Source organism: Rhynchophorus ferrugineus, unplaced genomic scaffold (assembly GCF_030347505.1).
Source record: "Rhynchophorus ferrugineus isolate W39M unplaced genomic scaffold, kcgeb_rfMv2 rfM4, whole genome shotgun sequence".
Classification (NCBI taxonomy): domain Eukaryota; kingdom Metazoa; phylum Arthropoda; class Insecta; order Coleoptera; family Curculionidae; genus Rhynchophorus; species Rhynchophorus ferrugineus.
In genome coordinates this window covers 49548833-49576284 of record NW_027472583.1, presented here as the reverse complement: position 1 = coordinate 49576284, position 27452 = coordinate 49548833, and the positions used below count along the sequence as shown (strand labels likewise).

At 33.1% G+C, this 27452-nt stretch overlaps 1 protein-coding gene across 1 annotated transcript in view; it reads right to left on the bottom strand.

Annotated features, from left to right (window-relative positions):
• The window catches only part of Cpap1-h (cuticular protein analogous to peritrophins 1-H), a 93115-nt gene extending 66222 nt beyond the window's left edge, over positions 1-26893 (bottom strand). The window contains exon 1 of the mRNA XM_076404170.1: positions 26407-26893. The gene's annotated coding sequence lies outside the window, so the exon portion shown is untranslated. The remainder of the gene's footprint in view (positions 1-26406) is intronic.
• Positions 26894-27452: the final 559 nt, after the last annotated feature.

Genomic DNA, 27452 nt, shown 5'->3' with positions numbered 1-27452 from the left:
TACTGATGAAAATTAATTCACGTGAAAATTAACATACAGTAACTTTGAATGGGTTGCAATATCACCATCGTGTGACACAAAACGACATACTGCAACAATCGGAAACTTTTTGTAATGAAATAAATTGTTTTCTTTAATGGCATATTGTTTTGCTTATAGTATACACTTCACATTCTAACTCCACGTCTAGGATAAGGCTTAAGTATTTGTATTGTTGTTTTTAAATATATTTTTGTAATACATTTAAAATGACATTTAATGAGAATACTTCCACTATTTTCTGTAAGTTGTTTTTATTTTGCACCATGTATTAACGTTTGGAGAAAGTTGATGCATAAACTGCCAAATTGTCCGAGATTTCTTTGAGAATGTATGCTGGTTTTTCATCCAACTGATCGTATATTTTATTATATTTGAAATTTTTATTTCAAAATCGCTACTTTTAAGTCGTTGAAACCAAAACCGACAATTGGGATATGATGGAGCAGCATCGCCATAAGTTTCTGAAAGTTTTATTTCCATGATTAGCATCTGTATATGTCGAATAACTCAATAGTAGTACTTCAAAAACTATTATTTTAGGTAGAGAAATATCACACCTATAGCATTTAACAGTTAGGTTAAATTTCCAACGGTTCTTTACATTTATACATCGGATATTTACCAATCGATATCGCTGAGCAAAATATATGCAAGTACTTAACTGCAAGCTTAGAAAAACCTACATATAAATTTGACTAAAAACATTACAGCTTGAAAAGTTACTGAAGGCGATAGTACATGAGATATACACAGATAATTTTGTTGCAAGTCAAGATTACAATAGACTATACAACAATGCCATTTGGTTTGGTCATCTTTAAGAAGATGCGCTTGTTTAAAAAGACATGCTAAACTGCTATCATTGAATAAGATTATAGTATATACTTGCAGTATTATTTCTACTACGACTGAGTGAATGTGTTTTCAAGTTATAATATTATTAAAAATTCTAAGTTATAATAAGATAAAATCAACTATGGCGATGTTATACATTTTTCATCTGGTTGTGGTTAAGATTTAGGATTTTTTTTATTCATTGCTTACAGACATAATAAATATCCCACTGTCCATGACCATGTTATAACTTATACCTAAAAAAAGATTATAATTTTAAGTTGTTATGATACAGAAGGTCATTTTTTAACAAAATAATATCATCAACATTCGGAATTCATGCTTCAGCAGGCACGTATTTGCGTTCATTCATTGAAAATCGAAAAAAACGTCTAGTGTTTCCCGAAAATAGTTAATTAACACTATACATTTTTAAGAACTATCATAACTAATTCTAAAATAAATTAATTTGGTATAAATGATATGTAATTTGAAATTATCATGTTTGTCCATATCATTAATGGGGGCACAATTATAACTTTATGTTGTCTTTATTCGCATTATTGTAGAATAGTTGTTGTTATTTTAATGTTTTAATTAAATTTCTCTTAATCATCTTCCTGTTAAATGAGTACTTTAATTGTTGATTTTACTTATTTCTCTTTAGTTACAACATATTAAAGGAATTCAGGCCATTAAATAAACACTCTGCAAAATAATAATTATATATATAACAGGTCAATTGAAAAGTCCCCGACCTAGTATATAGATGACGCTACTAGAATTAAATCCATATGTTTTTTAGTTAGCCCTGGCCTTGAAAGATGCGTCTATAAATTTGACAGCTGTCGGATCATTAGTTTGTGAATTATAAGATTTTGTCTGAAGCAATTTTTGTTATTATAAAAAATGGATAAAAAGGAATTTCGCGTGATGATAAAATATTGCTTTTTGAAGGGAAAAATACAATTGAAGCAAAAACTTGACTTGATGGCAAGTTTCCGGACACTGCCTCAGGAAAATCAACCATTAAGGAGTGGTGTGCCAACTTTAGACGTGGTGAAATGAACACCGAAGATGGTGAACGCAGTGGACGTCCAAAAGAGGTTGTTACCGACGAAAATATTTAAAAAATCAACAGAATAATTTTGAATGACTGTAAATTGAAATTGAATGAAATTGCAGACACTCTAAAAATATCAACTGAACGTGCACATCATATCATACACGAATATTTGGGTATGAGAAAGCTTTGTGCAAAGTGGGTGCCGCGCGAGCTCACTTTTGACCAAAAACAACGACGAGTTGATGATTCGGAGCAGTGCTTTATGATGATCAAGCGTAATAAACCCGAGTTTTTGCACCGATATGTAACAATGGATGAAATATGGCTCCATCATTTCACTCCGAAGTCCAATCGCCAGTCATCGGAGTGTACTGCACACGATGAACCCGCTCTAAAGCGTGGGAAAATGCAACAATCGGCTGGCAAGGTTATGGCGTGGGATGCACATGGAATAATTTCCATTGACTACCTTGAAAAAGGAAGGATCATCAACAGCGACTATTACATACCGTAATTGGATCGTTTGAAGGACGAAATCACCAAAAAACGGCCGCATTTGAAGAAAAAGAAAGTTCTGCTTCACCAAGACAATACACCGTGTCACAAATCAGTGAAAACGATGGCAAAAATCCATGAACTGGGCTTCGAACTGCTTCCTTATCCATCGTATTCTCCCTGGCCTCCAGCGACTATTTCCTGAAATGGTATCAAAATGTTGAAGGGTCGCTATAATCATTGTATCACCCTTGAAGGGAATTATGTTGAATAAAAAAAACTCATTTTAAAAAATCTAAAAAAATGTGTTTTACCATGGCGGACCGGGGACTTCAATTGACCTGTTCTATATATAGTTTTATATATATTTATTTTATATTTCAGATTTTCTTTTTTACCAATTAGGGCTTATCTGGACTGGACCTACAGCTTAACGTGGGCTCCGAACGACGATCCTCGGCATGCAGCCTACCGAATAGCGAGGCGCCAACTTAGTGATTATTCCAGAAGATATCGGGTCTTACCCAACCAAGTTACCGTAGTGACTGGGTTGATTTTCCTTGCCAAATTTTGCAATTTGGTCTTACGGGCAAACATAAATTTACAACCATGCCTCAGCAGGATTCGAACCCGCGACTATCGCAACAATAAGATTGCGTATTTCTAAAAACCTTTACAGATATATTACAGTTTTCTGTTAATTAATTTAACCATAGAAGTCGGTTAATATTGGTAAGAATGAAATAGTTATTACTAAGTGTTTATGCAATACTTCTTATCTTAGATCTTCGATATTGTCTCTGTAGTCTGTTCTATAGCAAATCACGAATTTGTTGTGTAATGATACGTTGGTAATTTTCGAAACAGTAGTGCTTTATTATTTTGTTGTTTTTTTTTTAATTTCGTTGTTCCACTGATGATGATGTTTAATGTTAAACTCTTAACCTAAAATTTTTATTCCTCTTCAGTTTGGAAGGAGAATGGGTAATGGAATGGATTCTATAATGGAGAATGGATTTTGATAGTCGGACGTCACTCCTGTTCTGATTAATAGCAAATGTCCTAATCAGCAGTATTAGTTTAAGATGAAGAACTGAAACTTAACACTATTTATTCCGCCAATATGGGACATTTCTACAGATTTTAAATGAAATATTTGCGGGCCATTAAAATAAATATTATACAAAAAAAAACGAGACAAAGTGATTTTGCAACTAGAAAATATTCAGACAAAATACCTGTTGCAAAATAGGTGAAAATTTTCCTAGAAATATTCATAAATCATATGACATCATCTGATTCATATTATCACCTATCTAGCTGAATAGAACTTCTGTTTTTATAAAACTATTGATAATTTAATCCCAATTTAGCATATGCTCAAGAGACGTATTGTTGTAGTTGTGAAATGTGAATTTGTGAAAATGTGAAATTTAAATTATATTATAAAAATAGTAAACAGAAGTAATTAACGATATGTTTGAAAAATATCAGTATAAATAAAATGCTAACAATAAATTATTGAATATGTTTAAACATCCATCAAAATTAATTTAATAAGAGCTTTTAGGAGGGATTTACTTTCACTGAAGTTCGCTGCGCGATCGCTTGCTCTACCTTCTTCTTTAAATCTGACCTCCACTTGTAGTCATCCATCCGTCCTGTACTTATAACTCTCATATAATTGCTGATCTTCTTTCCAGTGCTGGAATTGGCTTGTTGCATCCCTTGTCCACTACTCCAATTTTCCCACTTGGACCTTCACTACGCCCTTCATCAACATGTCTTCATATCAATTTTATCAAAGAGGCCATTGTCCTTACCTTATTTGGTCCAAGTTCTGAGAACTTCTACACTATTACCCTCGCCGCAAGTACATATATACCAATGGCTATAAATCTCGCAGTGGGCTTTGCAATGCATTTGTGGTGGACAACCGGGAATTCCCTTTCAAGCTCCCTGAACAGGGTTCAGTAATGACCGCGGAACTCTTCGCAATATTGAAAACCTTATCCTACATCACAAAATAATCCTTCAAAAATGACTAAAATGCTAAAATGGCCCGAAATTCCCTCAAATGTTTCCTGAAATAGAAGTTCAACCATCCCCTGGTCACCGACTCACTGTTAATCATCCGTACCCTCTATCTGAATGGATTCAGGACAAGTTTACTGTGGATCCCTTCTCACGTTGGTATACTAGGAAAGGAGCGTGCGGACAGTGCGGCTAAATCGGCAGCTTCCTCTCCCTTCCCCATCGCGGATGTTTGTGTCCATACCGACCTTATCCCATTCGTTTCTTGTTTCATAAATAACGAGGTACAACGTCGTTGGGCCCAGGAGGCCAACTACAACAGGATATTTGAGGTTAAACCTAATTTTTTCTCCTCTCTTCCTTTCAGCGTCTTGCGTTCCTTTCCTTCGTCACCATGCCGTGGCTTCGAATCGACTGATATTGGATCAGTAATGTTTCTGGTATGATCACTTGATGACTTCAAGCCTGCCTACTCAATATGAGTTTTGCCTACATGCCCCTATTACAGTCTACCACATACTGAACGACTATCTACAGCTTATGCAGATTAGAACTAAGTATGGGCTGCAAAATTTTAGAAATGCCTTAGGAGAAGAAAATACAGACACACTCCTCGGATTTCTACGGGAAATCGATTTTCTATGCTATGCTAAGTTTAGTGTTACTGACCAAATAACCCTAATAACGATCTCGGTATGGCTGCTGATGTGTGCTGTCTGGATAGAACCTCTACTTCGTTTTGATTGTGTCTGTAGTCCTGTATTTCTGTTCATTCTTAAATTGTATATATCATACACTATTTATAATTTTAGTAGTCTTTAGTCCCCCTGTTTGTGTTATTAATTTTATTTATTTATTAATTTATTATTTTATATATACACTTTATGTGGGTCCCCATCCCCCTATATCATCACCGTACTATTGTATAGTCGCGAAATGACGACATCCGTCTAAGCCACAAAATAAATAAAGCTCCATCTGTTATTCAATTTTACATTCAATTTTTTCAATTACAGATATTGTTAAGTATACTTATCAAAGAAGGCAACGCTTAAGCCATATTTGAAATATAACAGGTATTAGATTCTCGACGTTTTCTATATAATTTTATATCTAACGAATAATTTATTTCGCGAAGTGAATGTTTACGATACGCTATACGCGAAAAGGTTGTTTTTCTTGAAACGTAACTGGCCTTGAAACCCGTCTACGTGATCTAACGGCCTCTTCATTTTGGTCATCACCAACCAAACTGACCTTCTATTGTTTAAGGTATAACGGGACTCTTGGCCTGGTTCAACAAACTGAAATCGGCCGGGTTGATGTCAAATGTACCCTACATCACGTAATTCTCAGGACAAAAGTCATTGAATCATTGAAGGTAATGAGGTATAAAACTTTCCACTATCTAAACCGATTGATTTTATTTTGAATTTAATTACGACGATTACAAACAAATTAGTTTCCTGTTAAAATTTTTTTAATGCTTCCAGTGAATATCCATGTTAATTAGAAAAAGTTTCATATAAGATGTTGCAAAAAGTACATGAGTTGGTAGACACTTGGCGCTCTATATATAATTTAAATGATTTAATTTAATTCAAGATAAGAATATATCTAAACATATTAAGTTTTTTCAAATATTCCGATCATTGTTTCACTTAAAAAGACCTTTATTGAGAAAAATTGGTACAAGAAAATCATGTCTATACTGTCATTGATTTTGCAGCACTTTGCAATTCCTCAGTATTTTTATGACATACTATATCAATTTGGTTAGTGGTAAACAGAACACCCTATATCTTTTTGTAATCAAGCTGTAACAGTGTATCCCTCACAATATTTGCGACGTATGGCCGAGCGTTACCATACAAGAGGATAACTTTGAGCATATGTCGTTTAATTTGTTCAATTGACGTTAGAACATCATTTCGATTAAGTAACTCGTAATACACCTGACTGATCCCACTATGTGCATAGCGAGACTTTATATCTATGATGACTCCGCAATGTTGAAATGGCCCAAAATGATATTCGGTTAATTCAGGTAGTTGCCACTTTCTTTCATTTAGGATCCATTTGGGGAGTCTTGTAATTCATTCTGTTCAAAAATGTTTGGTTGCAATGAACCATAGCACAAAACACGTTTTTTTTATTATTAAAATAATTAATTATTAATAAAAAATTTATTTATTTTATTTTTATTTATTTTAGTCACAATATTGATTATTTAGAAAAATTCCAACTAGATATACATGTATGACATGACCTTTTTGAATACTTTGTACAAAAAAAACCTTTCTTCTTTCACTTTGAATTAACTGCTGACCAGTGAAAAATCACCTATCTACGTCTCTCTGCTTCAGTTCTGTTATTCTGCTTGATGTGTAATGCTTCCGAAAATGCGGAAAATTCTTCATCTAGTAAAACTTCTCTTTTTCTCAGTTAGAGTATTGTTACCATACATTTCTATGATTATTTGATACATGTTTTTTTTTTCAATTAAACTATAAAACTAAGAATGCTTATGAATTCGGCTTAGTACAAAATTTCACATAATCAACATAATAAACTACGGTTTATTTTATTTGATGAACTCAAATTCATATCCGTATAAAATGAATATTATTAACAAGTGTGTAACTTTTTAAATTGTTGAAATCAGCTGAAACATTGCTGAACAATACTGAGCATATTTTATATTGATATAAAATTGATATTTGTTATATAGCGCTAGTCATTCCGAAAAAAAACGGTTTTGTTTGGTTTAGATGTTAGATGTGATGACTAAGGTGTTTAGAACTAAGTATTTAAGGAGTTCATCTTGGTAATTTATACGAAATAAGCCATTCAAAACTATTCGAGTATACCATTCGAAATCTTCTTGTTAGTTAGATATTGAGAAATCAATTCCTCTGGGTTTGTCTCCAAAGTTGGTCACTTGGTTTGGATTCGGAGCCCACGTCAAGCAATAGGTCCGGTACAGATAAATGCTAGTTATTAAAAAAAGATGGTTCATTTGGTTCATTGCGATGGAAACATTAAAACCACTTTCATGTTCAAACCTCACTAACATGCTTCACTTTTCAATTTCATTCAAGTGTTTCTTTTACTACAATGTGAAGAAAAAAAAACGGTTAGATATCATTATATTCGGTGTGGAGCTTACGGCAACCAGGCTCCATTAATTTGAAGAAATTACTCGATGAAATCATCAATGGGGATCGATTTAGACTATAGTATTCTTCAGCACAACTTAACTCGACCACATGTTGCAAAACCGGTGAAAATATTCTTGAAAATATTAAAATGGGAAGTACTACTCCACCCTCAGTTTTTCCAGACCTTGCCCCTTCTGATTACTACTTGTTCAGACATATGAATCATGATCTGTCTGTCTGGGCTTCACTTCTTATGAAGATATCAATAAATGGTTCGATTCGTGGATAACCTCAAAAGATACATCGTTCTTTAGAGATGGAATCCGTAAATTGTCTGAAATTTGATGTTAATTTTAGCCTATTTGTTTATTAATTATGTTATACAAGATCGTTTTATTCATTTGAGTGGCATTTTTTATTTTTATGAAAATATTCAAAAAAAAAGTTTATACACTTTTCAATGCGTGCTATTTTGTTGAAGTGTTTCTTTTGCTACAATGTGAAGAAAAAAACGGTTAAATATCATTATATTCGGTGTGGAGCTTACGGCAACCAGGCTCCATTAATTTGAAGAAATTACTCGATGAAATCATCAATGGGGATCGATTTAGACTATAGTATTCTTCAGCACAACTTAACTCGACCACATGTTGCAAAACGTGATTAGTAGTAGTACAGTTAGTAGTAGTTAAAATAACATTGTAGATAGATAGAGAGATTTTTCCCTTTTTTGTGTTAAATATTTACTCAATAAAGTATATTATTTTAGTAAACATTTTTTTATTAAACAAAAATAAAACAATTAAAAGTGTCCTTATGAGAAAAAAATAGCAGTAAAGAAACGATGATTAAAAATAAGGAATGCTTCAGGACCTGAGGTCCGCTACCTAGTCTAGGTGATCTGACAAATTTTCCAACCAAACTAGAAAAAAAATTCTGCCTCCGTTGAGAATCGAAGCCGCGTGTGAGAATAACCTTCTAATCGCTACATCATTCAAATCGTTGATTTTTTGTGTTATAACAACGTGTTATTGTGTTATAACAACGTGTTGTATCATAAGGTTACTGCTTAAAAAGCAAACTGAATGGTTTTTACTCTAAATTACTTCCGACTTTTAGTCACATCAGATCAGCAATAACATTACAAACATAAAAAATAACAATATTAACAATAACTGATTAATTTAGATAAAAACATATGAAAACTTTCTGCGTGCCTTGGAAATCTGAGCGTTTCCCTTGATTCCAAAGAAGAAATTATATTCAGAAGAGAATTTATTGAAACCACAGAAATCTCACTGTTCTATAAGAGTTCTTTCTTTGTCATTTCGTATTTTGTGATTGGTAAAAAATTACTTTCGCCTATCTGTTGTCATTTCTTTTTCACCGCATTAATTCTATATATAATTTATCTATATTATAGACTCCTGTCTGCTTTCTAATACACCAGGGGGCGTTAAATATTACGCCGGTGATCTCAACGAACATCGTAAATCAAAGAAATATATTGACATTTCAGAAATTCCTCGTTGACCGCACAGTTCCTTTGCCACCTGCAAATCCTGTTTCGATATGCGATGCCTGCAATGCAAAGTTCCACCTCGTTTGAAATACTAAACAGTCGTGGCGCAATCATCGTTCATTATAAGCGTTATGTTAATGAAGCTGCCCAGTGTCTTCTTTACCTGTGGCTCATCGTAAAAACGCCAACTTTGACATTAATAAAACATCGTTGCAAAACTGAATTTGACGAAAGAAGGTCAGACGCTAAACAACACAAAACGTTATTAAAATGATATAAGCGTAATTGTCTTTCAAAATTTATGTTGTTTTAATTGACACGAGTAAAGCGATAAAAGCTAAAAGTCTCATTGTCGTATACTCAATGTCTCGATGAAGATATGTCTGAAACTGCATGCTCTGAACGCATATAACTAATTCATACGGATTCGAAAGCTGTCTAACGTTTAACCTTGTTCTTCAGCGAAAAATAAGAACGCCAGAATTGTCGCCTTTTACCAGTAATTACTCCACGGCAACAAAATGTCTGTCGCATTTCCTTGTATAAATGCTAAAAAGATCGAAAAAGAGTTAACAGAGAAGAATCAAAACTATTGTATGTGTGCTTGTATGTATTTACATCAGCAATATTTATTGGTGAACACGCGAGTTATTCAAGCAGACAACTTTTAAATAAGCTAACCTAATTGTTGAATTCGATGATTTTCACATTTCTCCTCATAAAATAACAGACGCTAACCATTGAACCCTCAATTGCCACTTATTTAGATTAACAGTAATGCAGCATGCCTGGTACACTGTTTCGAAATGGTGAAGAAAATAAAATTATTTCTGATGCTTCCACAGGTGTTAGTTGCAGCAGTATTCCAGACATGCTTCCGCATTTGCTTTTTAAAAGAAAGAAATAATGTTTTGAGGACCATCTTCAAGTCTTGTTTCCTTTAATCCTACTTCTCTTATATGCTAACTATAGCATATAAAACGTCGTAGAATTATTGTAGACAAATGCTTCTATGGTGTAACCATTAAAGCGTTTGGCTCCCTAACGGAGGTCGCCGGTTCGATTCTCGGCGAGAACAATAACTTTTTGTTGTTATTTAGTTAGAACATTTGTCAAATCATCTAAACTAGATAGCGGACTCCGATGCCTGAAGCACTCCTTATTTTCAATCATTGTTTCTTTATTCCTCCTATTTTTCCTAAAAATTTAAAGATAATCAAACTTAGATTTTTAACACATTACACGTGTTTTATATTCTACTATATACACATAATTTAGCTTGATACCTACCTTCACAACAACATTGTAAAAATAATTACAACTGGCTTCAATACATTTTTGTGTTGAATAAGTCAGTAAAATATTAACAGACACCGGCTTTTAGCTGTATATTCATTATATACTTATATTTCAGTCTTTTGATATTGTATAAATACTATAAAATATATAGAATTATATATAGAATATATATAGAATAGTATTTAAATAGAATTTTATTTTAATATATTGTTTTGAAAAATTACATTTGGGTTTTATTTCAAATTTAATTGGTTAGTAGAATGTGACGTCTGAGTTCGGTTACGTGATGCGTATGAAAACTTCAATGAAATGCTTTTCTAATAAAATATTTCTCTTAGAGGTGCATGTAATAATAATTTAAACTTAGCTGCTAACCTACTGACACCACGCGAAACAATTCTGAAATTATTTGTATTAAGTTAACGCTCTATATATTACTTTATGGTCTATACTCAAGCCTATTTGGTCATATGGAATTCAACTATGAGGAATCGCTACCAAGTCTAATATATCCATCCAAAATAAAGTGTTGCGTGCCATTGTCGATGCTCCGTACTATGTTTCAAATGAAGTGATACAACCCAATAGCCCTCCAGAACCAACAACGGGTGTAATTCAACGTGTCTGTGTCAATGCTTCGAAAAAGTGTCAGTACATCCCAATGTACTGGCTAATCAGCTAATTATATTTTTTATAACATCTTTATTAGATACGCTTAGTACAATCTTAATTTACAAGCAAGACTAGTGCGAGAAAATACATCAAAATGTATTCCTCAATAATAAAATTATAATAACTTATATTAACTTATATTATAATAACTTATATAGTTTACACTAAAGGTATAAGCTCATATGGTTTTGTTCGCTTCAGTCTCCTGATACCCTGCGCGCTGTCCAGCATTTGTATTGCTCCCACGTTAGTATGATTTAATAACATTATTTCGTGTTTCAAGGCGAAATCTTGGATAACTTTGCAAATCCATTTGATTTCCAGATCATCGTGCAGTTCTTCGTTGGTTACATAGCGATAGGCATTGGTAATCAATCGAAGAACCTTGTTTTGACAGCGTTGTATGACTAGTTGATTTGAATTTTTAGTGCAACCCCATATTTGCAAGCCATAGGTACAAATTGGATTTATAATTGTATAATAGATCAACCTCTTTGATTTTAGATCAAGTTGAGAGTATCTTCCGACTAACCAGTATAGTTGTTTTATTTTGGTTCTAATGTGTTTTGCTTTTTGTCTAACGTTATGTTTCCAATTTAATTTACCCGCAAGATAGATTCCAAAGCATTTAGCTGATTCTGCTTGAGGAATCGGGCATCCTTTGAGTGATATAATTAAGTCTTTATTATTTCACCGCAATGCAAAATTAACGTGGACAGATTTGGAGCTATTAAGTTGAATTTTCCAATCTCTCGTCCATTTGTAGATTTTGTTGACTGCCACTTTTACTTTTTCTATTGCACTAGGCAGATATATCTTTTGCCATAATAATTGTGTCGTCAGCAAAGGTTCCCAGTAGTGTTTCTTTTGTTGTTGGAATGTCAGCAGTGCAGAGCAGATATAGGAGAGCTCCCAAGAAGTTACCTTGTGGAACACTAGCCGAAATCGTTTTAAATGTCGAGAACGCCATTTCGTGCGATACTCTAAATTTTCTTCCGAAAAGATTCTGATTCTGCTTGAGGAATCGGGCATCCTTTGAGTGATATAATTAAGTTTTTATTATTTCGCCGCAATGCAAAATTAACGTGGACAGATTTGGAGCTATTAAGTTGAATTTTTCAATCTCTCGTCCATTTGTAGATTTTGTTGACTGCCACTTGTACTTTTTCTATTGCACTAGGCAGATATATCTTTTGCCATAATAATTGTGTCGTCAGCAAAGGTTCCCAGTAGTGTTTCTTTTGTTGTTGGACTGTCAGCAGTGCAGAGCAGATATAGGAGAGCTCCCAAGAAGTTACCTTGTGGAACACTAGCCGAAATCGTTTTAAATGTCGAGAACGCCATTTCGTGCGATACTCAAAATTTTCTTCCGAAAAGATGATTCCAGCAATTGACAATAGTTGCGCGGTAACAATTTGCTCATCTTACAGATTAATCCAAAATGCCAAACCCGATTAAAAGCTTGTGAGACATCCAGGAATATTGCAGGGCAGTATTTCTTTTCCTCAAACGCTCTTCCAATAGCCGCTTTGAATAGTTACTCTGTGCACATGATCTATTGTTGAATATTAATTTCGAAAACCAAACTGGAAATCTGGTATTATTACAACATTTTTAATACGTTTAAATATTAGTTTCTCAAATAGCTTTGATATTGCAGTAAGATTCGACTTATTCTGCAGGTTTGTCAGGTTTTTTGAGCATAATTATTTGTGCCATTCCAGAACATGCTTCAGCCTTAAACAAGCATTAAATATATATGTCAACATGATGATTGCTTTTCGTGGCAGTTCTTTCAATAATCCAGGAGAAATGTCATCTATACCAGGTGCCTTTTTAGGATTGACGTTATCAATTTCAGTGGCAACTTCCAATGGAGAAATTAGATTTAGATCTACATCGGGTTGATAAACAGGAGATGTATCCATGGTAGATTCTATATTATTAGGTTGAAATATGTTAGCTAGGTATTGTGCGAACAATTCAGCTTTTTCATTGTCGCGTCGAACCCATTCATTTCGATCATTTTTAATTGGCGGTACTCGAATAATTGGTCTTTTAAATCTTCGAGATGCTTTCCATAGCGAATAATCTTTGTCTGCTTGTGGGCTCAATTCACTTACATACTAGAAATTCTATTTATATTCTTTGATCATTTGATTGGTCTGATTACTAATTTCATTAAAAGTAGTTTTGTCTGCAGCATTTTTGGTTCTGTGCCATACTCTTCTAGCTTTTCGCCTTTCATTTATCATTTCTCTAATTTCGAGGGGGTAAATTACTTCATATTCTGATTTCTCTTTTTCTATTGGGGTAACATCTTTTGCAGCTGGCCGAATTTTTTTCATTATATTTTTGTTTTTTTGCTCAAGATCATCTATACTTTTAAGTCTTACTTTTATTTTTTTTTCCTGCAGTATTAATCTGAATTTGTCCCAGTCAGTATATTTGTTGGCAAGATTAGGCGTTTTTGCTTTTCTTAGGATTGTCGCGCCTTGTGTTAACAATGCTGGAGTGTGAACAGAAGTTAGATAGCACAAGCTTTCTATACTAATTTGATTTAATGAGATGCCTTTTGAAATGTAGAAATACAGCAGGTCTGGGACTTTATTACTGTCCGTGGGCCAGTAAGTGGGTTCGGGCCCTGAATGATAATTGCAATTTGTAAGGTCAATGGCTTTGAGTAATTCGTTTCCTTTTCCAGGTGTTATTATTGGTGAACGCCAAGCTGTATGTTTAACATTAAAGTCTCCACCAATAGTAAACCTTGGGCCTAATTTTGAAAACATATCTTTATATTGTTGTTGTGTCATTTTATCTCTTGGTGGAAGCCAATATCTATTTCAGTCCCGTTTTTTTCGATACTAATTATCGTAGCTTGTATTTCTTCATTTTTAATATTCTTCTTGTTCGAAATGTTGTATATTTTCTTTAATTATTAAAGCTGTTCAGCCTCGGACCCGTTCGCTGGGGTGTAATGTTCAGTAAGCATTATAACCCCGATCAGCTAAATATGCGAAGTAACAGTGAAGTGCGTAGACTAAAACGTCTAACACCAAGCGATCTGATTATTGGACATTAATAAGCTTTCGAATAAGATTAATTAATTAAAATAGTCTTTTATACATTAGCTCACTTAATGAAGTGATTTTCTACATGCCAAGTGTGTATAATATAAATAAAATATAATATAAATAGTATATAAACGTAACATATACTTATTGCCCCTTGGGCAGATTGTGGAAGTACTAAGAATAATAAAAAAAATAAGTTGTAGGTTAGGAATAATTTTGGTGCAATATTTATATGTAAATATGTATGTTAAGTCGTATATGGTCTATATTTATAAATAAACTTGCAAATAACGACGACGCTGATGCATCGCACCCTGTTCGGCGCCATAAAAGCGTGAATTCGCCACCCGATACTTTGACACGAACGATTTTACTTTCAAATTGACCAATCCTACATAATTCAGCAGAAATCCATCGAGAATAACAATTTTTTTACCTGTTCAATGTATTGTTATGCTTTTTTTTCTCAAACTCTTCGGCGCGTGTGGGTGGGTATCCAAATAATTCTACATAAAAAAAACATTCGAAAGTAAATATCAGCCACTTGCCGCTAGCGGATTTGAGAGTCTGTCATTCTAAGATTTGTTCACCATTAGTAAAAGTCAGCTCTTCACCGCTAAAAATTAGCATGATATTTAACTGGGTAATAAAAAATCACAGATGAGATCTCTTCATCGCACAGTATTGCACGTAATTATATAAGTACACTTTCATCATAAATTTTCTAGATGGCGGTATAAACTATTATTTTATTATATATAAATATTAATATATTCAAGCCAATTTTCCTTCTAGCTCAGGAATAGAAGGACAGAAGCAATATTTTCTCATGCAATATTATTCAAAATTGTATAGATGTTTAGAAAATATATGTTTAGATAGCGCTGTAAGCTGTTATTAAACCTATATATATACATATATATATATATACGTACATATATATATATATATATATATATATATATATATAAGGAAGCAATTTAAGTATATAATTTGAAGTCTGTTCAAATATATAAAATTATATGTATGGGCCTATTGTTATGATTATTTCTTCAATTTTCAATCAATATTATTAAAATGCATGTGTTAATAATATGCCTGTATGTATTTTGAACAGTTTTTATAAAAATGTAAAAAAATGTAAAATTCGTTTACATAAGATAACAGTTTTCTATTTAGCATTGTTGGTTTATTTGGTGTATACTAAAACATACTGTACGTTCACCATCGAATGATCAAAATTGCATTTTCGACATTCATTACTTTTCATGTTTGATTTAAAGAAATTTGGCTGCCGAAGCCCATCAAATACTTTTTAGAAAGTTAAGTCGATGCTGCTTCGTCATATCCCAATTATCAGTTTTGGTTTTAATAATTGTGGTTATCCTGGTGTCAGAAAAGTGAAAAACTTATTGAACGAAAAACCATCTGAAACTCTCAAACGGCTTAGCAGTTAATAAATAAACTAATTCCTAATGTTTATATGTAAAGGGAAAGATTTAAAAGTAAGTAAAATTTCCTTCGAATCGTTTCAACATTGCGGTTTCACTGTTTGCCAGACAAGAAATAATTCTTTAGAAGAGCTCTCTGTGGCGTATAGTAACTGGTGATGAAAAGTGAGTCTACTACGATAATTCCAACCGATATTCCACGATAGTAAAGGGTTTCTAGTACATATCACCATTATGATATGAAATTTTAAGTTATTTAAATAAATACATTTATATAATGAATAAGATAATTTTAAGAAATAATAGTTTTAACAAATTTAACAGTAATTTAAAGTATTAAGCGTAACTTAATACGTAAGTTCTCTGAAACTGTGTTACACTCGTTTAACGAAAGAAAAAATATGAACACGTATATAGATGTATTTTGATTTAGAACTGACTATTTTATTATATCAATTATTGGATAAAATCACCATGAAGATCAAATATAATAATTTTAATAAAGTAAGAGTATCAGAAACCTTCTGAAAGATTCGAAAGTCAGTGATATGATGAAGAAGAAATTGGATAACAGGTGCTGTTATGTAACCGATTTAATGTTTGAAAATTCCTCAATTCTATCTATTAGTATTTACCAGTGATTTCCATATCATATGTATCTTGCACGCAAGGTGAAAAATTCTCGGCCTGACAATGAAAGGCTGTGATTTTTAGAGTTAAATAATTGTAATGATCTCTTTTGATTCTAACACATATAGCCCAGCATTTCTTCAACATCAGTATTACCTTTTGAATATGAAAGTCCGCACTTTAAACTTCCTCATTAGTTGTAAAGCAATTATCTACAAGACCAGAAGCAAATATTTTAATGCTTGAGGTAAATAAGGCCAAGAATATTGAAAAAATGTTGTAGTATTTTGTTTTATTTATGAATTTTTATCACATAGACTTTGTAGCTCTTTTAATAAACTACCAATTTCTCGCTATTTAAGTCTTATGGTGTATTAACCTTAGGTAAATTAAGAAGCTTACTGACAGAAACTGAATATAGAGACAACATTATCCGACTTCAATAATAGAGTGTCTTAAATGATTACACTGCAAAACAGCTAACATGTTTAGAGCTTATCAATAGTTTTTAATCAATATCTATAATGACAAGAACCATCAAATAATCTAATAATTTGGAAGGAGTAAATATGGTATATTAATGAACACAAGTGCTCATTCATTATCAGAATGGCCCGTCCACCTGTCATTAAGTTTCTTCCACATTAAATATTTTAAAATAAAATGAAAATCTTCGGAGTTATTGATTTTGGACCTGACGCAATTTGCACACCAGTGAGAGGACACTGAGTCAAGCAGAAATGGGGTTGTTAAAGGAGATATCCAAACTTCTAGAATCACACAACCCACAACTATATCATAAAAAAAGACTTTTTCATTTCAATATTTTCACGAAGCTGGCTGCTGGATAGCCTTCGTATAACATATGACGACTGCTACATACATCAAATCTTAAAGTTGGCAACTCTACACCTGCACTGTACATCAAATTATAGAGGCTATAGCGGAATCACTATCTGCCTCTAACGTTTTTTTATGAAGAGAATATTTTTACCGGTAAATATAACGAAAGATGAAACTAGGGAGATATATGTTAAGTATTTTGACCACTATAAATATTACTAATTTAACTAAAGATTATAGGTAAGCGGGGCTCGCTATTCAGCTTGTTTTTTTGTTACGGAATTTGTCCAGAAGACCTAAATCGGTTGAAATCACAAAAGGCTATCTTGGACATCAATTGAAACTCTCTTTACGAGTCTATAGTGCAATTTATGGAAAGTAAATCAAAATTAAATGGACTATTTAATAACTTGGGTAAGACAACACTTTTTTGGCCATAGAACTAGTATACTTGCAGGAATTTGTGAAGTACTGAAACCAACTATTAGAATATGAAAATGTGTTCATACAATATAACATAGGTTTGTATGCATCAACAGTTGGCTGTATCTTATAATTTAAATTTTAAATAAAAATTGTTAATTGTTACTGAATTTTAAATTTTATACGTTTTTATATTCGCTTTTGTCGACTTATAATTAATATATTTTTATATATTATAATTTATCAGAAAGAAAGAAAGACTCCCAGGAGAAAACATTCAATAATAGTTTCTTGGTGTCTTAAAAACATTTATGCATATAATAGCATTTTACCAGATATCAAAGGTAATTCTAAATATTTGTGAGCCGCCCTGGTTAACGCAGTGACCAAGGCAAATAGGACGGTCCTCTAACTGTTGCGATAGAGGCGGGTTCGAATCCTGCTGGGGCATGGCCGTAAATTTATATTTGTAATTGTAATTGTAAATGTCTTTATAGGCCACAGTGGAAAATCCGACAAGGAAAATTATTCCAGTCACGGCGGTAACCAGGCTGGGTAAGACCGGATGTCATTTGAGATGATTTCTAAGTTGGCCACTCGCCAGTCGGTAAACTTAATAACGTGGTTCAGAGCCCACGTTAAACTGTAGGTTCGGTCCAGATAAACACTCGTTGGTAAAAAGGAGACTTTTAAAATATATATTTATGAGAATTTATAATAAATCAAACTATTTGCAAGTTTAATATCAACATATATATTGGAGACTGACCAAAACATTTTATCTAAGTTTATAGATCGTATAAAAACTCTCAAAAAAAACCAATTTGATCGATGTGGCAGAACAACAATCTGATTAAATTAATATTTGATACTTTCAGTACAATATCGTCGATGGATCACCATTACGTTATGTTATGTAACATGTTATGGGATTTACATTGTTTGGAGAAGGTTAGTTAATTAGCGTGTCTTTTTTTGTATTTACTGATTAATTTTTTATGATAAGCTTTTAAAACGTTCATTAATTTCTTAATTTCGCATTCAATTAATTTCTGGAATTGATTAATTAATTACATAACGGTTGAAGTGACCACTTTGACCTATAGGTGGCACCTTTAATTAAAAATCCACATAACATTTTATCATGTAAGTATCAACATTCAAAGGATAATTTAATGACATTTCGATCATAAAACATTGGGTAATAGAGGTTTTAGTGGCGCTATTTTTCATAATTTAATTAACTTCAGGAGTGTTAATGAGTATTATGCAAACTTTATCTCTCAATTATCATTTAAGAGTATAAATCTAATATAGCAATCGCTTAACGTCTCCAAAACAAAATGTTGAGAGCTATAGCCGGCGCTCTGTACTGTCTCTAATGAAGTGAAGCCAGAACGAGTATTTCAAAAGGGTGACTATGTACCCCAATGTACTTACCAGTCATCAAAAGGTGAGTGATAAGTGTATAGTGCACTAAAAAGTTTAATACCATCCGAACTAATTAATAAACAGATATAGATTTTAGAGTAAGATTTAGAGAATTTGGAGAGAAGAGTTAAAATTCTGAAAAATGTTTTTTCTTTCGAAAAGATGTCATTGTCATTGATGCCATTATATTGTAATATTTCATAATTTCTATTATATTTCAATGATTCATTAATTGTTGATATAGAATCACTTTAGTTGATATTTACTTGATGATAGCAACAAATGATGGTAATTAAAACACACGATTTTCTCCACTATCCTCTCCCAACTCTCTTCAATCTTCAAATTCCCAATTAACTCATTCTAGAAACTAGCAAATTTACTCACATGTCTGCTCATTTTGCTTCTTTCTATCACCTTTGTGGCTCTACAAACCCAGTACATCATATATTCATTGAGTTTAAACTTTTGGCCACACCAAACTAATTCTTCTCAGAAAACTTACTCAAGCTTCTTAAATACTTTGAAATCCTTAGCCTCTAAAATGATACTTGATCCCTAATCTTACTATCCATAACTTCTAGAACTTTACACACTTATAGTTGTATCTTAAGTATCTTAACACATATTCTATTTTTTCGATTTTACTATCATTCTAATAATATTACCTCAACTGAAAAATATAATTCCTTTATTTTTAGTCATGTCCATTTTATTATACCCATTTAGTTACTACGAAGTAACTACAGGGAATATACAAAATAATATGAATATACATACAACAGTATAGGATAGCGTACCTAGGTCTCCACTTCGACCAACGGTTCGGTTAGCATTCCCAAATCCAGAAAGCCATCCAGAAAGGTTCGGGGATAGCAAACTTGTTATCTTCTTGGATCTGCCCTTCTAGCAGACTTCCCATCTCCATCAAATGCTTATTTTACAAGATGTTAATTCGGTCCGTAGTTCTCTACGGATTTAATGTCTACTTCAAGTTTGTTACACCCAACCAGGTAAAACGGCTTCAATTTTTCCAAAATAAGCTTCTCAGGAGAATCTTAAACGCTCCATGGTTTGTCAGAAATAATCAAATTCACAGGGAAACTGACACTCCAGAAATCAAGCACTTCATATCTAAATAATTCCACAATTAACAACTCAGCTGAAGTTCTTCTGAAGACGCGCTTGTTCGCGAGCTGGTCGACATGTTGGGAGCTTAGCACCGCGTCACCGCTAACCTCCCTCCAGGCTGAAACGATCTCATCCGTCGCTGCAGTAATAACTTTTGCCCCCATACTGACCCGGTCCAACTTGTCACTCCAGAATGCGTCATGCATTCCACCGCCTGGTTTTAGACCAGAACACTTTGCAAGAAAAATATTTGGCAAAACTTTATTCATGATTTCAGGGAACATTAAACAGGAGAACAAAACTTACTTGAGTAATACTATTTTGATGAAAACAGGGGAGACGAGGGGAGCTCCACTAAGTTATCATTCATTGAAAGGCTAGATTTTCATATCTGAAGCGCTAACGTTAAGCTGCAAAAGATGTGGTGCAATGACATCTTTCCACAATCGCCATACCTCAACATAATTGAACCTTTATGGAGAGTTTTAGAGTAGTGACTGAGGAGTTGATTTCCATATCGAGCATCACTGAAGCAATTGGCAGATGTGTGGTACAAGGATGGGACAACATTTCGTTGCAAACTATTCAGGAACTCTGTGAATCTATTTCACAAAGAATTGCGGCTGTTTTGAAAGCAAATGATGGTTCAATACTTCGTTAATAAATAAATATCCCGAATACGACAGATATTCATATTATTCTGCCCCTCCGCTGTCTATGTGTATAATATAAAATATTTTTAACAAAAACAAATTGAACCGACTTCAAAAAATAAATAAGGAATTCACTAAAACGTAAAAAATAATGAAACTTATTGATTTTTAACTCAAAAAAGTTTAAAAATAAAATATGTACATATTAATCGCTGTAATAACTAAATAAAAATGAACAAGAAACTTATTTAACCTATGTACTACAAGTATTTTATATTCTACTATATACACACAATTTAGCTTAATACTTAGCTGAACCTATTTATCTATTTACAATATTATTTTAACTACCACCAGCTGATCACTTTGTAGTCGGTGCCGAACACAAACAGTTATATTAAATTAGATTTGTTTTGTTCTTAGTTTAATTTTATATATATGTCACAAAATTATATTTTTATTTCTGTATTGTTTGGTTTGGTTTGGTTAAAGAAACAATGATTGAAAATAAATAACGATCGAACGATCGAACGATCGAACGATGATTTGATAAATCGGGAATCGAACCGGCGATCTCCACGTGAGAACTGAACGTTCTAACCACTACACCATGGAGGCAGTTTCCTGATACGGTTGGTGCTTAGAAAGCATGCTGGATGGATTTTGCACTGAACGAACGGAACTGAGATTGGTAAGAAAACCCTCACTAGAAACTCCTTAAAAACCTCTGAAGTGTATAGCGACTTAGTTCCTGCTTTCATCATCAGCTTACCTAAGTAACTTTAAAATTTATAGACAGACAAGAGGGAGACATTTATGTGCCTTCCGTCATATCAGCTCAGTAATGACATTTTACACAAATATCTTATTACTTCAGATGAAAAAAATATGCGGAAACAAATTTGAGGGTTTCCCTCGATTTCCCAGGATGCGGTCATGAGATCTTGACTTGGTGCCAATGGAATTTTGAAAATCGGTCCAATCTCCTCATTTTTGAAGTTGGTTAAAAAGTGAGACGAACAGATAAAAGAACGTTTTTATGGTGTGTTAAGCATCCCTTTATATATCCATATAAATTAAAGAAGTACTCAACAAAAACTGAGAAAACTTGACTTTGGAATCTTTGATGGATTCATCAGCACCTACTTAGGACGATATCGTCAATTTACGTGTAATAGTTAATTGTAAAAAAATTACATGTATTAATGAAAAGATCGGACATTTTTTACTTTGTCGATATAAGTGATTCTAATCGAAAAGTGACATGGCAATTTTATCGATAGCACAAACAATTAATGCCAATTTTATGCATGGCATAACAAACACAACCGACTAAATTAATAGTTAATGGTGTAGATACAGCACAGCCGATGAACCGTCTTTATTTAAACACATTATATTGCATAACCAGTTATGAAGTATTTCAGTATGGAAACATTTCAAGGTACTACCGTTGCTCGTTAAGTAATAGTGACACCAAACGTGATAAAACCTTAAAAAATTAGTGAAAGCGTTTATTGTGCGAATATATGTGCCCACGTATTTTGAAATTATTCAAATTGATTTATGTCGGATAGGAAAAAACTCGATTGATACTAATTTTGAGAATATTATAATAAAGTCGAGTCGAGTTTTCGTTGAAAATGAAGGTGAAACTCATTAGCGACTCACGAACAGTGAAAGGAAAACAAATATGGTTGAGAAGATTGATATTTATGTGTGAAAGTCTTTATTGAATATCCTCTTCTCCGAGAATCGATTTTATTTGCAATAAATCTATGTATTAGATTGACTTTCAAAAAACGTTTCAACTTAATTTTTCTAAGTACCTTGGCACGATATATACAGGATGTGTTTAAAGTACTAGCATTTTACTTTACTGTTCTACCTATATAGTTTTTCTATTGATAATGCTTATAAGTATTATACGAGGGTGGTTCAAATATGATGGAGGCAAACGCTGTAAATGGCGCGCATGTATGTTTTGAAGGTCGTGGCCTGAGTATGTGATAGCTGGGTCCCTTACGAATTGTGTGGCATAACTTTTGTTGGGAGCGCATGCTTCACGCGCGTGCTACGACCATGAGTGAACATCAAGTGCCGACCGCCGTAGCGCAACGTATTGTCATTCGTTTTTTAGTGTGGGAAGGCGTTAAAAAGACGGACATTTTTCTGCGTTTGCGTTTTTGAAATCAGTTCGGTAGTGAGTGCCTGAGTAGGGCTGCCGTGCTTAAATGGACCAAAACATTCAAGGGTGACCAAAACCGTAGAGAATGAACAGCATGATCGTCGACCGCGAACCAGCATCACACCAGACAACATTCGCCACGTAGAACAACTCATTTTGGAGGACCGTAGGATGAATGTTCGAGACATTTCGGCTAAATTCAGCATCAGTATTGATAGTGTAGAGAACTATTGAACTTCGAGAAAACATTTACGCGGTTGAAAGTTGGCGGAGGGAGACGGTTTTCTAACGTGAATCTTCACTACTGACGAGTTATGGGTACACTATTACATTCCCGAAAGCAAGATGTCGTCTAAGGAGTGGAGGAAGAAGGAGGAAGGGGCGCCAGTCAAAGCAAAAACAATCAGGTCCGGGGGGAAGGTTCTGTGTACAGTGTTCTGGGACAGGCGGGGCGTGCTGTATACTACTCTAGAAACGGAGGAGCATTCCAGGACGAAGTGCGATTCTTCCGTACAATATGTAATGTTTGTACATGTATATTTTGCTTCAATAAGTGCTTCATTGGTTTTTATCGATCGCTGAAATTACAACGGTATTTATTAGATATTTGAATATATTTTAATCCGCTATCGATTAGAATATCTGTTTTGTTATCTGAACGTTTAAGTCAGTATTTGAATCAAACCTTTCAATGCCACTAATTATCAATAGATATTTTTTCACAACTTAGTGAAGCATTAAAAGGCCGAAGTATGAGCAGAGTGTTTCTTAAGTCATAACAGAACCAGGCGTCACGTCTTCTGCAAACAGTGACCAAATACTTGCCAAACTCATACTAAAGGTTACTTAAATACTATAAAATTGTTAATTTTATGGTTCTGTAAAACTCGTAATAATAAAGATTTGTATACGTAAGTAATTATAGAGAGGAAATTGTATGTTGAATAAACAGAATTTTTCAAAATTAATACTGTAATTTTCAGCGCTAGTTTAAATTTAAACAAATAACTGATGTATTTAAATATATATAATGGCCCTAATAATTAGCAATATTCATGATAAATAATCAAGATGATTTTACAGTTTCGGATAAAGCAACAGTAATTAAAAATTGTAACTATAAATATAGCAATATGATATTATCAAAAAGAAATCAATAAATGGTCCACCCTCTAACAACTAAACATAAGAAACGATAAAAAATAGATATAATAATATAAAATAAAAACAATAATTAAAATATCTAAAAAGAAAAATCTTAAAAACGGAAAGTAAAAATAATATTTTAGGAATAGTAATTAATTTATATAGAACCCTGAATAAATTATTAAAAATAAATTTTATCATATGAAAATAACTCTCATCTCATTAAGCTTGGTTGCAGTATTACTTTCAATATAAAAAATTAATAATATATGCACACAAAACTTCATTCTTTATAGTAATTTGCTAATTTCATTGTAAATTTTTATAAATCAATAAGGCAATATGAGTTTGTTATTGTTATACTGCGAAATAGAATATTTTTTAAGCCGGCTTGCTGGCGCAGTGGCAAAGGCGATAGGGCGGTCCTCCTACTGTTGCGATAGCCGTGGTTTAGAATCCTGCTAAGGCGTGGTCGTAATTTTATGTTTGTGATTGTTTAAAATTTGTGATTGTTCTAGGCAGTCACGCCAGTAACCAGGCTGGGTAAGACCGGATGTCTTCTGGGATGATTTCTAAAGTTGGTCACTCGCCAGTCGGTAGGCTTAATGCTGATGACCGTGGTTCGGACCCCACGCTAAGCTTTAGGCCCAGTCCAGATAAACCCATAGTTGGTAAAAGGAGACTTTAATATATATTAAGAAGAAGAATATTTTTAATTTATATTTTTGACATATTTATAGTGTAAATAATCTAGAAAATAATTTTTTGAATGCTTTTAACTAAATTATTATTATATGTAACCAATCTGTTTCATTTTATTAACTTTATAACAAATTTAGATTAAATCTTTAAAAGCCGTTTCAATAATTAAGTCATTTTCTATAAACTGGAATTATATATCTATAGGACAACACCAATAAAAATATTTTTATCTATTTTTACGTAATATTAATCCAATCTAACAGCAATGTTATAGGCTCGATATTGTCCATATGTGGTAAAGCAACAAAAGTAAAAACCATAACTACATTCACCGATTATCGCATACCGTTTAGATTTAATTTTCAAAGCTTTTTACTTTATTATAAACCAAATGTTATATATTTTTCTTGGAATACTTTCAGTTTCTATTTCTATTTTTATGATTTTTTCATAAAAAAGCAATGCAACTTGTACTTTATTTTCTCAATACCAAGCAATTATTTACTCATATCCTATTATTTATTCCGTATTTATATATATATATATATATATATATATATATATATATATATTATGTTTGAATATTTCTTAGAATACTTTCAATTTTAAATATTACAATTTTTTTACAAATAATACAATATAACTTACATTTTATTATCCCAAGACCAAACATTTATTTATTTATATTCAATTGGGTATTTATTATTTTGTTTATTTAATTCAATATTTCTTATTTCTTATATATTCTTTCAATGAAATTTAAATATATGAACTCTGTTTAAATCACATATGAACTAATTATAGATTTATTCTCAAAGGTTCTTTCTTTATTACAAAACATAAATAATTTTACTTTGTACTTTCAATTTTATTTCCGATATGATTAAATATATTTCATCAAGCAATTATTTACTTATATCCTATTATTAATTGTGTATTTATTTTTTTTTATTCAATATTTTTTAATTACTATATATTTTTCTAAAGAACTGATTTAGTTTAAATCATATATAAACTAATTATGTATTATTTACTTACTTTTAATTTACATTTTTTACTATAGATTCAATATTTTGCTTTTGTAATTGTGCTAATAAAATGAAGATTTTTAATGATACTCTTATACTTTATTCTTATTTATGCTATGTTTTTTTATTGTGTATTTATATAATTCAGCAAATCTTCTATACTCTGTATGACTGTTTTAATTCAATTATTAATATATATTAACTAATTATACACTCCATTATATATATATATAACCTTGTGTAGTATACTATTTATTCTGGAAGCTGAAATATAAATGTCTCGCTGAGGGTGTGGTGAATTGAAAAATGTTACTTATGTCGCCACTCTCGACCGAAGGTGATCCAGTTTTTTCTTTTATTTTATTCTCAAACAAGAACCAGTAACATTCCTCGCGAATATGGGTGGAACTTTAGCCTCGCCGCTTTAAAACAACCCTTTTATCCGAGAGGCCTTCCTTACAGACACCAATCCGTGGGCTTTCAAGCGTGAAGGCGCTGTTCCTTTCGAACATTTTTGTTTTGTTTTTGTCCGACAGCTGTTTGCAACAAGTGAAACCGCGCGCTACATCTAGAACACCTACCTGGTGGACGCGTATTAACTGTTATCCTCTAGAACATCCTCTGGATCCTTAGGCTGACTCTGTGGTCACATCCGACGTGTGGGTCACTGCGATGGACCGGTCAGATCCTCCTCCTGCACTACGTACACCAGGTACCAATACGCGAGTAGAGTCAGGGCGACAGCTATGACGGCGAACTGTACGTAGAGCAACACCAGATCCCTGATGACGGCCGCCAACGTTCAATAGGTAAGCTTTAACGGGATGAACGGCAACAGGTGACACGGCGTATAGACCGAACACTGCGAGACGCAGCAGGGTGGCGACGTCCTCGGGGAGGTACCTGTGGAGGTGGTAAGCGGCGCCGGAGAGCAAGCGACGTAGACGGTGGCGCATTTGACGCCTCACGAAGAAACGCGGTTGGGTTCTGCTAGCACGTACCGAACCGGACGAGCTACGGATCAGGTCTGTCTGCTGCTGGTCGGGTCTGTGGTTTGGCGGGGACTCCTGCTCGCCAGGTGCGTATTTAACTAAAATAGCAAAATTGCTAGTAAAATATTTACATTGTTCGAGAAAACACCAAGTATTAGCGTTATTCTAAACGTTTCCTTAAAAATTAAATTGAAGCAAAAATATTACCTTATAGGGGGAAATTTAAATTACCAGAGATAACACAGTGTTACCGTACAAGTCCATTTTAGAGCCTATATAGACGTGTGTGAGCAAATCTAACAGAGCCATTTTTCAGAGATTGAAAAATAAAGTGTTGCATAACATCGTCGATGCTCTATATTAACAGGTCAATTGAAAAGTCCCCTTACCATAGTAAAACACATTTTTTTTGGCAAAATTAGTTTTTTTTATTCAACATAATTCTCTTCAAGGGTGATACACTGATTATAGCAACCCTCCAACATTTCGATACCATTTTTGTAGTACGATTTGTCCTTTGCTTCAAAATAGGCCTCAGATCCAGCCATCACTTCTTCATTCGACGAAAATTTCTTCCCAATGAGCATTCTTTTGAGATTTAAGAACATGAAATAGTCGCTGGGGGCAAGATCTGG